This window comes from Capsicum annuum, chromosome 1 (genome assembly GCF_002878395.1).
Source record: "Capsicum annuum cultivar UCD-10X-F1 chromosome 1, UCD10Xv1.1, whole genome shotgun sequence".
In the NCBI taxonomy this organism is placed as follows: Eukaryota; Viridiplantae; Streptophyta; class Magnoliopsida; order Solanales; family Solanaceae; genus Capsicum; species Capsicum annuum.
The window spans coordinates 139,904,613-139,916,703 of record NC_061111.1 but is presented as its reverse complement, the minus strand read 5'-3'; positions in this window follow the sequence as shown (position 1 = coordinate 139,916,703).

Genomic DNA, 12,091 nt, shown 5'->3' with positions numbered 1-12,091 from the left:
CAGTGTCTATACTAGATATAGTGCCCTTCGTTGCATGTGACCCAGCTGACCATAATTATAACACCAATTTCTTCCAACTTGACAATAACCATATGAAACTGCCTATAAAAATGACAAGAAGGATAAGATGGAACTGACTGAGCTCCACTAGTCACATATTAGGCACCCTATGCCTTAGAACTAGTGTTAATCTAAAATGATGATCACCTGAAGGCTTAGGATAAGGAAAACTGGCAGACAAATACAACTAGTCACGATTCTTCTTCTTCGTCCACTATTTAACATCTTTCCCACTATGCTAATGACCCCCACACTGCTCTAAATATATAAACTTCTATTCTTCCTTTTTTTTATCATTAACCTAATGTATATATGCCACAAGTCTGGAGATATCTATATCCTTGTTTAACATTGCAACCTTACACTCCAATACCAAGTTTTAGGACAAACCAAAAGAAAACTTCTTCATTTTAGATCTCTTGCTAGACACCAACTCTGGAGCATAACGAGAAAACTACTAAACATCAGGGCATACTTCTTCACACTCATCTTACCCTGCTTCAGATTAACAAACTCATTATCCTTAGCTTTTCTTAACTCATGAGGATAGAAGTAAACAAGAAAGGCACCCAATAATTTATCCCATAATACCGACTCTGCCTCATCATTCTTCTACTGCTCCCACTCCTCATACAACTAAAAAGCTACATCTTTCAGCTGATATATCACAAACTCCACACCCTCTATATTAGCAGCATGTATCACTTTAAAAATCTCCTCTATCTCATCAATAAATCCTTTAGGATCTTTCTCAACCATAAATCTTGTAAAGGTTAAGAGATTCAGCCTCATGAATTGGCCAACCCGAATGACTTCAGAAGAAGGAGCAATAGAACAAACACAATCTTACTTAGGAGACTAATATATCACCATTTATGTAAGCAAATAAATTGAACAACAGAACTCCATATTAGATATGTCCCTCTAAGGTGATTGATCATAAGAATCAACCTCTAAAAATCTTGAGAAGGACTTGTGGGGATAGGTAGAGCTCCATGTGGGGCTGCACAATCGAGAACAGAGACCCTAGATGAGGTCTGCACTCCATTCACAAAGCGAGTCCCCTCCATATTATCCTTAGGTAGGATAGAGTTCCCAGTAGAATTTCTATGAACATCAAATATTTTGGGAGGCATGATCTGATGCACAAGAAATCCAGGAGTCAGATAAATTTCATAACACTAGACTTTATAGCCCAAAATAGAACTCAATAAAGGGTAACATTTCTAAATATCCTGTACACTCCTCTTTATAAGTGTGGCAAACTACACACTCATAAAAAGGACTCTACTGGAATGGATATGTGGATACCCAACGACCCTAAACTTAGGCTCTGATACTAAGCTTATTAACACCCAAACCTGGGCCTAGCCATGACAGGTTTCTCAAGCTTACCATAGACCAAAGACTGCTCCCTTAGCCTAACCTGAAGAAAATAATAATAATAATAATAATAATAATAATAATAATAATAATAATGATTATTATTATTATTATTATTATAAAGATAAAGTAGAAGGCAATCAAGATAGTAATAATAAGATCAATAAATAACTCAAATGAAGCTAAGAGTCAACACAATAACCAACCCATAGTTGTCCACAAAAGACTCTAAACAAGAATAATATCTAAGTTAGGATGTGCCCCCGACTATGACCAAAATAATCCAAAAGTACTTATTTAATAATGAAATGACAAGGCATTATAAAGTATGAAGGCTTACCCTTTCACAACAACTCATAAAATATGCTCAATCACCTAATGTTCCACAGGAGCAAAAAAAATATCTTCGGACCTTACATCATCAAAAGATGTAGCGTTTTAGGATGATCAATGGAATAAGTATTGGCATGTAACTAAGATAAAGTATAGCATAATGCTATGTCCAAAATTAGTCAAAATCACAGGCACATATTTATATGTATACATATATAGGTTGTTGGGATAGGGTAACGGTCATAAACATGAAAGTTTTAAAACCATTAACCTGGACTGTATAGCTCGCTCCTTCCTAAAGATACCCATATTCAATATGGGTTCTACTCCCACTGCTGAAAGGGCACAAGTGCATGTTAGTCGCTCAAACTGAGGAAAAAATAAAGCTACCATGGGTATATATATATATATATATATATATATATATGTATATTTATCAAGTGTGTATAAAGTACACAGTCAGATAGAACCCCAACATCAGCAAACGGAGTTTCCAGTGTTCATCCCTCCAGACTTACACCTTTATGATGAGCTACACAACTCTCTTTAAGCCCAAATTAAAACTATTTGCACATAATTTTGACCATTAACCCATGAGTCATTCATTAAGGCATTTACCACTTGATATCATCATACCAATACACGTGCAAGCTAAAGTAAACATGCCAAATCAATCTGCTTAACCACATTGACTCCCAAATTCCATTAAAATCTAAACCATGGCCACCAAGGCCATATAAATCCATTTTTAGATCTATTAATCCATTAATGCAATATAAAGAGTTCAAAAGCAAGTTAAACCATGCAATTTTCCATTATTAAAATTAAATTTACAAAGTAGGTTAAGGTTTATGTAATTCCAAAATTCATCCAATTTGGGGAAACTCATGTCTCCCATTCCAACCATTTAAATAATGTGTCAATTCAATCCTAAAAACATCAATATAAATTTTGAATAATCAATTAAAAATATGGGACAAGTAATTCAATTAGTAATAACCAAAACTCCTCAACCTAATTTCAAAACCGACAGTTTAATCCGAATAAAATCTATTTAGTTTATGACACAATGTAAAATTAGAGTTTAGGAAAGATAAACATGCTTGAAACACACAAGAATTTGAAGTCAATTAAAAGTTTGGAGCCTGGAGTAGTGATTTCATGAAAAACCCTTAATCTTCCTTGGTTTAGGTGTTACCGAAGATAATAAGAGTGTTTGATCTTTTTAACTGAAAGGAAAAGGGTCAATTTTATATTTATAAGTCATGGAAAGGGTTAAAAGACCAAAGGCCCCTCACCCCAAGTGAAAAAAAAAATAAAAATGGACGAAATTAACACACTAGTGTGGCATACTGTTATCGTGGAGGTTATTCTTTGTGCCACGCCAATATCACAAAGGATAACCTCCATGACACAGTAATATCGTGGACCCTCACTATGTCGGGATCCCAAAATAATCTCAAACCCCTTTTAAAAAATTCAAAACTTTTTTAAATTACCCTTTTAATCTCCGTAAACACAATTCAAGTAAAAAATTAACATTACTCATGGGGGAAAGTCAAAAATAAAAGGATCAAATTTTTCCTTGGGTATCAAAATTTAGGCTTACCTATCGTAGTGGGAGTGATAGGTGTCATCACGATCTCAAATTTTGGGTGGTGATAGATCGTATCAGAACACTGAGTTCATTGGTCTCACAGGTACAAGCTATGTGTAGTAGAGTCTTGTGGATTGGTGGAGACGTATGGTACTTATTTGTGAGGGGCAATGTGAAGTTAGGAAACTCCCATTCTTTCTTTCCTTTTAGTGAATATATGATTTTGTCTAAGATAGAATTTTATTCATTTCATTCTCTGATTAATGGTGAGAACACGTTCGTAAATTTATACAATGATAGGAGATAATGTTACGTAGTACGGTGAAAAATTTTGTGATATAGTTTTTAAGATAACCGTGTAATAAATGTTGTGATTTTAAAAAGGTGTAATTAAGGAGGCTAGATATACTAAGAATGCTTTACTCGATCTCTGTTTTGGACTAGTATAATTCAACCTTGTCTGGATTTATGACTATAATCTTATGACGCTAGTATATCAATGACAAAGACAATAATTATGTAATGAGAGGCGATCTAATATGATGAAATCTGACATGGAAGAACTTGTTATAAGGTTTGTATGAAAGATTTTCTTTCCATCATTTGGAGTGGAGGTGTATTGAAGATTATTTGGATAGCTCAAATTAGGTGACATAATGGCCAAGTTGGTGTAATGTTCATTTTATGAAAGCCACGAGGTCGGCTAAATAATCTAATACATTAAGAGATTATGAAATACTAAGTTGGGTATCGTCAACATGAACATTTTAAAATGTTGGTTAATGGTAGACATTTAAAAATTCAAGTTATGAAGTGCCCATTAGAAATCTAATTGAAGACCAATAATATTGATTGAGAATATGACAGGATAATGTTTATTTTTGTTAAAGAATTTTTGCATGTATACTTTTATAAAGCTATATGGGAACATCCATAGAGACATGTGGTTAGTTGTAAAGAATTACCTGCAGATCATGAATGGACACAATGGTTTTTGAAAAAATTGCATCGACAAATAACTAAATTAATTGGAATGGATAGGGTTGTCCCATTTATTGTTCAAGTGTTCTTTTAACTTGCTAAAGTTTTATTTAATCATGGATCTACTTTTTTTTATGTACCCTACACCTTCAGACCATAGGATTCTAGAGGGTTCATCCAAGTAAAGTCTTGAACTCTTATAGCTGTTGCATTCCCATTTAGGTTCGCAGGAAAAACTGCTTGCTGATTAACCTGGTTGGTCATGGCTTGAGAAAGCATTTGAAAAGACGTCCTAAATTCAGCTTGAATGACTTGTTCATTCAGGGTATCTGCTGGCGCTGATGGGGCTTGATAATTTCAATTCCTTCTTGCATTAGCTCTTTTGAAAGAAATATTTTTTAAACGTGTAGAATATAAGTTAGATGGATAAATAGAGTATACACTATCACATGATATGAACATGAAAGAAGTGAGATTTTATTAAAATATTTTGCGTCCTTCCTCCTTATATGTGTGGTGCACTTCACATCCATGAAAGACACTCTATTTAATGAAACTTTTAGACACACTAGGACACCTTAGTCTCAATGCTCTGATATTAAATTCGTCACGATGCGAGTCTATAACCTAGGTGTAACATGGTGCTTAGAGCCCCAAGGTAACCCATGGAATAAACTAACAAAAATAAAATAATTGATTAGCTATAAGGAATCTAAACTCATTTTCAGATGAATATATTTATAATATATATGAAATAATCTAAGATAAGTCTAAGTTAGAATAAACACAAAAACTGAAATGAATCTAGAAAGTTGAAAGTATAACTCTACGTCGGAAATCCTCTAAAAATGATAAGTTACAGGGACAAAATACTACTACGACGACGACGATAACAACAACAACATACCCAATATATTTTCACAAAGAGGGGTTTAGGTAGGTTTAGTGTAAGCAATCAATACTTCTACTATGGAGGTGAGATAGAGAGGCTGTATTTGATAGACCTCTCACTCAAGAGATAAACAATCTAGAAAAAAAATACTAAAGGGAACAAGAAACATTAGGTATTAGCTTACCAAATAATAAATTAAACAATATTATCACTAAGTAATATGTCTCAATAATGAGTTTTCATCATTGATAGCTGTTGGAGTAGTACTGGAATATGCTAACTACAATATTGAGACTGAGCACTCAAAAATATATCATAAGATGGTAATATATAAAAGAAAGTATGTGATTAGTACTTTAAATGTACGGACCATGTGAGATATGGAAGATGTGAAATAAAATTGATATTGTTGAAATACTGATATATTGTACTAAATGCAAACTGAATGGGAGAGTTGAATTATTGCACAGTGACCCAATAAAAGTATGCACAAATACTGATATGCTAAGATATCTTGAAAATTCAATATAATAATATAAGTAAAACTGAATTTAGGGTCATGTACAATATTCTAAATCTGACTTTATGAGAGAGTCTGTTAACTGATATAAATCAGATGAGCTAAATGTAAAATCAGATGTATATGCCTCATCAAGAGGATATAATATACATTACTAGGGTATAATAGCATAGCTAACATTATCACTAGACTAGTGCCCAAATTGGGAGGACTAAATAAACCTACGGTGGTATAGAGTTCTGAACTTTTGGTGAAATAAAGGGACTAGTGCAACTCGGTGTGAAGAACTATATATACATATATATATATATACATACATACTTATTGCTCATCTAAAATCTAATATTTTGATAACTGGTCAAAACCTATTTAATCTGAAAACATTCTAAAAGTTAGTAATATGAAAACTGATCATGCTAGTTCATAATAAAGCATGGTAAACTGAAACATGCTTTAGAAATATAACTGAAATCTATGAATTATACTTGAAATCATGGTAATATTAAATTCTCATAAAATAACATCATGTTATATGTAAATTTATGGGAAAACATGGTCTAAATATATAGGGATCATAACAACACTGAAATTCAAGAGAATACTATAACTTAGGAATGAATCCTCAATCATATTTCATGGAAACTGAAATTTTAATAAAGTATTTTAGGACAAAAGGGTGAATACCCATTTTTGAAATCACACATACTTGGATAATGAATTCTTGCAAGACTCTTGAATTCTTGAATACTAGAGAAGAACCCTATATTCTGACTTAAAGGAATGAGAAGCGTCATAGTTTTTTCTATTTTCTGAATGTTTGAGAGTAGTTAGGGAAAAAGGAATGCCCAAGTCCCATTAAAATCCTCCTAATAAGCCTTAAAATGACATATTTTAAGATTACAATTTCCATAAAAGATAAAATACCCTTATTAAAATATAACTGATTTTCGTGAAACATTCGGCACAGATTTGGGGATGACTCATATCCTAAACCTACGAGTCATCCCTTGAATCGTGTTCCTTGGGATGGAACTCTAGTCTAGGAAATATTTAACATAACACAACTCATTAAGTCTATTTATGAGTCATGGTTGGAACTTCTAACCTCTAAACAATAATGTAAATTCTCAGGTTCCACATAAGAACGAGTCACTTGACGATTCATGTTCTGTCCTAACGACTCATCCCCTTGATTTATTCTCATAGGCATTAAAATGACAACATTTTAGGAATTTTGTTTTTTCTTAGGATGGTTCACCCTACAATTCATAGGGAATGACCACAACTCATGGTCTAGGTCGTTACCACTGTGACGAGGCTAGTGTAACAACCCAAAAAATCAAAATAAGATCAGGACTGTACTTCAAGTATATTTAGAATCAAACTTAATGATACAGTACTATGAGAAGTGATTTACGCATAAATTAAGATCACAAGTAAATCCTAGCTCATAACCAAGTTGAAATCCTTCATACCAGATAAATTGTCGTACAAGATTTTACTAGGGTTAACATCAAATGAGTGCCTATCTTGGACTCAGAAGAGGTTTGGTTCAGCTCAATACCCACTAAATAAAAGGTCTTTAATTCTTATTTTTAATGCATCTGATTACTCCTCAATCCAGTTTCATAGCAAAGAGTATGACAGTTTTAGAGGTGCATTGTCCAGCAGCGAGATACAATGACATAAATGATGATCATCGATTAAAAAAATGATCGTCCCTTGCTCTCATATGATGAAAAATTTCCCCAAAATCTAGATAATTGAAAATTCCCCTCCAGTACCAATAAATACAACTAAACATCTTTTGTTGAAAGAACAATCATTGGTTGGTTCATCCGTCATGAGACACGGATTTTTTTGCAATGTTTTTTCCTCTGTTCCCATTATTTAACCTCCTAAACTATATCGTTTAAGTTATCGTAAAGATGAATAATAATCCTAAATTATTCAAATGCCTTATTCACTCAAAAATCAAGTGAAACTTAGTAAATTCAGAGAAAAATAAATATTTATTTTCTCTCCAAAGAAAGAACTAGGATTCATCATACTCAATCTCAAATTTAAATATTATGGCAAGGTTTTCAATCTCAGGTATGTAGAATTTCATCAATGGGATTTCTTTTATCCACTGAGTCTCAAAGTTGACTTAACTCCTCATTTTAGTTTTTCTTCAAAGCATATGGTTTGATGAAAATTATGAATTCCTTTGCACTTCTATTTTAATCATGAATGAGCGTTGAATTCATGTGTTCCATAAGGTTTAGCATCTTTGTGTACTTGAATCCATGAATCCTAAAAGTATTGAATAATTCATTATTTTGGACTTAGTTTAAGAAATTCCCCATCCTTTTTAGATTATAAAATTGTCATGAATAGTTGCATTCTTAGAGATAGTGGGTCATGAACACCAGAAAACCTAGGATCTCATGCATTATTAGTTTAACACTCAATCCTTCAGGTTCATGTGATTTAGAATACTTTCAGATAAAGTACTTAGTTTTTAACTTCAGAACATAAGTATTATTTAGCTATTAATCATGTCATCTTATATTCAGTTGAGAGAGAAGTACTTTGCATTGAGACGACATGGTGTTTAAGGCTCACCCATCAGTTAGGCGGAGACCTTTAGTAAAAGTCTCTATGTCCCAAAACTATGGTGTCACTATAAGTTCTAAAAGGTCACCATCAGACAAGAATTGCCACCTTAGTCCTTTTGAACACTAGTTTACTAAATCTACGTCAGTCAGTGTTCCTACTCTTAGCTAGTTATAGAGCACCCTACCAGTTGGGGTTATAGGTTAGGCATCATTTTGCTCATATGGGTATGTTGGTTAGTAGTAGCTACCATAGTTTAGACTCATATAATACATAACCTCGAATTTAGTTTATTCAGCATATTGAAAAGTTCCATGTTTATTACTTGGTCATTGAATTAGTTTACATCCTTCAATTTTATATTTGATTTATCATGTTATCTTCAGCATATTCAATTTATACAATGTATTTAGTGTAGTCAAGATCTTACATGCTCAGTACATTTAAAGTACTGGCCGCTTACTTTTTTTGTGTTATATTATTTTATAATAAAGGTTCAGATGTTCATCATTAAAGTCACGGTTAGTACAATGTCTACATCACTTCAACAACAGAGTTTGGGTGAGTCCTCATCCTCCAAGGACTAGTTTATCAATATTTCATTAGTATTTCAGTTCCATATAGTTAGAGTTTGTTGGTGCCTTGTCCCATCAATTCACTTTGTAGAGGCTTTCAAACAGAAAGACAAACTAGTATTTTCATCCATATGATTTTGGTTAGATGATTTCCATTTTATATATTAATTTTGTTACAGTTTTAAAGTTATATCTTTCATATTTAGCATCTGCTCAGTGATTATTCATTTTATTCTATTCATAGTGTCATGCCAAATCATGAGTTATTTTGGGGTTACTAGTAACTCTAAGCACCGTGTTATAACTAGTGGTAAAGTGATAGCTAGATTGGAATACTTACCACGAGTCAGCCCTATGAGTCATTCTGTGAAAAAAAATATTTTTTATTGCTTTTCAATTGGTTTCTTTGCTATGTCTAAAATGGATCTATTTATTACCCAAGTTATCCGCACCCCCTCCAAATGGTATCAGAGTCTATGCTAATTAAAGTTACGGAAGTAGTATATAATTGGATTTATTTAATTAATTAATTAATTAGATTCAGATATATTATAAATATTGTTTAGATGAATAACGTACAAAAATTACAACAATATAAAGAATTAAAACAAATAATATCTGAAAAACATAAAGAATAAAAAATAAGGATAGAAAGACTACAGTATAACATAATTGTCAGAGCTAGTAAAAACTCAATAAATGCACGAAAAAAAAAGAAATATCAAATTTAGAATCAACAATAGATAGCCTAGAATATATATATCAACATAACCTATATACATTTAAATAAAATGAACAAAGAAGAATTTATAATAGATGAAAAAACATATGAAAATTAAGAAGGATTAAAAATAAAAATAGTATTCTCTAATTTGGGAAGAAGCTATAAGAAAATAGGTGAACATTTATATTTAATGTTAGAAAAAGAAGAATTAAAATTAGAAGATAAGTTGGCAGCCATGGTAAGAATAGAAAGAGAAAATGAAGAGTTAGACAGAAAAAAATAGATAAAATAAAACAACAAATCACAAAAGAAATACAAAAAATAAAAGAAACTAAAAATAGTAGGATTGCTGAATTAAAAAAAAACTACAAATGCAAAAAGATTTATATGAAAAGAGACTGGAAGAAAAAGAAGAAAAGGATAAAGAGCAAAAATTATTAAATGAGATAAATCAATTTAAAGAAAAATTAGAAATAAAAAATAAAGAACCAGGAACCAGTGAATTAGAAATAACTACAATAGATGCTGAAGAAATAGATAATTATGATTCGGAAGATAGTGAAACATATACAGAAATTCTAGAAAACATAGGAAAACTAGAAATTAATGAAAAACAAGAAGTAATTAATAAAGAAAATCTAGAACTAATAAATACAGAAGTAAATGCTCTAGATAAAAATATAATACCTAGTACATCAGAAATAAGAAAACCAACCTATAATTACTAAAATAAGTTTAAAAGATATAATCCAAAGGATGAATATAATAAATGGACACCAAAACAAATAATTAATTATAACTTTTTAGATTTAGACTGTGTAATAGACACAAATAAAACAATACAACTATGGGTAGGTTACATGTCAAAACAATTATTAGATAATAAAACAGATACAACAAACACCCCAGAATATATAGAAAAGACATTAATAGGAACAGTAAAATTATGGCTTTTAAACCTATCCAAAGCAAGTAAAAAAGTACTAAGATCTGATAATAAAATAGAAAGAACATCAATACCTACTAAAATACTACCAACAAAATATTGAAAAAATATAAAATAGCTATAACAGAAGAATTTAGTAGTGTAACAACAGAAGAAGAAGAGCAAAATAAAGAGAAAGATACGAATAGGAATTTAATGTTAAAATTAGCAATATGTAATATGTGCTATATAGATGAGTATACGTGCGCATTTAAAGAATATTATTATAAAAGATCATATAATGTAGAGGAAAGTAAAGAAATAAGAAAATTATATTTTAGTAAATTACTTGAACCATTTAGTTCAAAAAATAATAAAAAGTTGGGATGAAGCAAAAATAATAGATACCCTAGGAGCAAGAATAAAATTTTTACAACAATGGTATAGAAATATATGTGAAAAATATAGAGAAGAAATAAAAATGAAAAAAACATTAATAAGAAATTTAGCATGTTGCAAGGATAAAATAGCACCTCAATTTAGATGTGAAGAAAGATATTATAAGAAAAGAATAAGACATAAGAAATATAAGAAATACAAAAAATCAAAATATAAATATAAGAAACCAAGAAAAAGATATTATGTAAAAAATTATAAACATAAAAGACCATATAGAAAAAAGAAATCTATAAAAGAATGTACTTGTTATAATTGTGGAAAACTATGACATTTAGCTAGAGATTGTAGATTACCAAAAACCCAAAAAATAAACAAATATCATAAATAAAAATAGAAAATATAGAATATATACAGATAGATTATGAATTAGAAAGTGAAGATAGGATATATGAAATTTCGGAGAATGAAATAGATAATGAAATAGATAGTGAATTAGATGAATCAAATGACTGAAAAAGATATAAGAATGAACCTAATAACTGAAGAAGATAATAAAATAATAACAAAGGAAGAATATTTAAATGAAAAAAGGAACAAATCAAAAAATAATATTTGACAGTAATATATTTGATGAAATAAAAGGAAAAGAATTATATTTAAGTGTAAAAAATATTTAAAATACCAATAATAAAAAATATATTTAGTAGAAGAAAGGAAGAATACTACGTAGTAAGCCAAAAGGAACATGTAATAGACTGTAGATATGCAAAAAGAAAAGCTAGTATACCATTATTGACAAAAATAATAATTAATAAAGAAATAAAACATATATAAGAAGTAAAGACCCAATAAAATATGTACACCTTGGAATAACAGAGATATTAATACAAGCATGTTTTAGAGAAGGAATAGATACACCAATAAAATTATATTTAGCAGATGATAGAATTATAAAACCTATAGAAAAAAGTATAATAACTGCCATAAAAGAAAATTTAATATACCAAAAATTTAAATTTATAATAAGTGCGAATTATTCAGTAGCACTAACAGATAAAAATATAGATAAATCATTAGTATTATATTGTAAAATATCAGGAATAG